General features: G+C 36.7%; 1 protein-coding gene across 1 annotated transcript in view; it reads left to right on the forward strand.

Moving 5' to 3' along the window:
• The window catches only part of ALDH1L1 (aldehyde dehydrogenase 1 family member L1), a 113,098-nt gene that overhangs the window by 99,966 nt on the left and 11,021 nt on the right, over positions 1–2,111 (forward strand). The gene's annotated exons all lie outside the window — the stretch shown is intronic.

Consider the following 2,111-nt stretch of genomic DNA (forward strand, 5'->3'; position numbering starts at 1 on the left):
AGGAAATACAGTGGCACTAAGTTCATATCTTTCAATAGTTACCCTGAATGTAAATGGGCTAACCCCAATCAGAAGACACACGGTATCAGAATTGATTAAAAAAAAAAACAAGAGCTATCATTATGCTGCCTACAAGAAACTCATTTTAGACCCAAAGATACCTCCAGATTAAAGTGAGGGAGTGGGAAACAATTTACCATGCTAATGGACATCAAAAGAAAGCTGGGGTGGCAATCCTTATATCAGATAAAATAGATTTTAAGCCAAAGACTGTAGTAAGAGATGAGGAAGGACACTGTATTGTACTCAAAGTGTCTGTCCAACAATAAGATTGAACAATTAAATATCTATGCCCCTAACATAGGAGCAGCCAATTATATAAAACAATAACAAAAATCAAAGAAGCATATCAAAAATAATACAGTAATAGTAGGGGACTTTAACACCCGCCCTTACTGAAATGGACAAATCAAGCAAAAGATCAACAAGGAAATAAAGGCTTTAAATGACACACTAGACCAGATGGACCTCACAGATACACTCAGAACATTCCATCCCAAAGCAACAGAATACACATTCGTCCCTAGTGCACATGGAACAGTCTCCAGAATAGATCACATCCTGGGTCACAAATCAGATTTCAACCAATACCGAAATATTGGGATCATTCCCTGCATATTTTCAGACGACAGTGCTCTGAAGCTAGAACACAATTACAAGAGGAAAGTTGGAAAGAACTCAAATACATGGAGGCTAAAGAGCATCCTACGAAAGCATAAATGGGTCAACCAGGAAATTAAAGAATTGAAGAAATTCATGGAAACAAAGCAAAGTGAAAACACATCTGTTCAAAGTCTTTGGGATGCATCAAAGTGGTTCCTAAGAGGAAAGTATATAGTGATACAAGCCTTTCTCAAGAAAATTAAAGGTCTCAAGTACACAACCTAACCTTACGACACCTACAGGAGCTGGAGAAAGAACAGCAAAGGAAGCCTAAACCAAGCAAGAGAAGAGAAATCATAAAGATGAGAGCAGAAATCAATGAAATAGAGACCAAAAGAACAGAACAAATGAACAAAACTAGGAGCTGAATCTTTGAAAGAATGAATAAGATTGATAAACCCCTGGCCAGACTTATCAAAAAGAAAACAGAAAGGACCCAATTAATAAAATCATGAAGGAAAGAGGAATGATCACAACCAACACCAAAGAAATACAAACAATTATAGGAACATACTATGAGCAACTCTATGCCAACAAATTTGACAATTAGGAAGAAATGGATGCATTCCTAGAAACATATAAACTACCAAAACTGAAACAGGAAGAAATAGAAAGCCTGAGCAGACCCATAACCAGTAAGGAGATTTAAACAGTCATCAAAAATCTCCCCAAAACCGAGTCTAGGGCCAGATAGTTTCCCAGGGAAATTCTACTGAACACTTAAAGAAGAAATTATACCTATTCTACTGAAACTGTTACAAAAAAATAGAGATGGAAGGAAAACTTCCAAACTCATTCTATGTGGCCAGCATTACCACAAGTCCCAAACCAAGCAAAGACCCCCATTAAAAAGAATTACAGACCAATGTCCTTGATGAACATGGATGCAAAAATTCTCACCAAGATACTAGCTAATAGGAACCAACAGTGCATTAAAAAGTACATTAAAATTTAAAAGTACATTAACAGTACATTATTCACCACAACCAAGTGGGATTTATTACTGGCCTGCAAGGGTGGTTCAACATCCACAAATCAATCAATGTGATACATTAGTGAAAAAAAAAAAAAGAACAAGAGCCATATGATAACTCTCAGTGTATGCTGAAAAAAAACATTTGACAAAGTACTGCATCCTTTCTTGATCAAAACTCTTCAAAGTGTAGGGATAGACGGTACATACCTCAATATCATCAAAGCCATCTATGAAAAACTGACCACAAATATCATTGTCAATGGAGAAAAAATGAGAACTTTTCCACTAAGGTCAGGAACATGGCAGGGATGTCCCTTATCACCGCTGCTATTCAACATAGTACTAGAAGTCCTAGCATCGACAACCAGACAACAGAAAGAAATAAAAGGCATCCAAATTGGCAAAGAAGAAG

Source organism: Mustela nigripes, chromosome 2 (assembly GCF_022355385.1).
Source record: "Mustela nigripes isolate SB6536 chromosome 2, MUSNIG.SB6536, whole genome shotgun sequence".
Lineage (NCBI taxonomy): Eukaryota > Metazoa > Chordata > Mammalia > Carnivora > Mustelidae > Mustela > Mustela nigripes.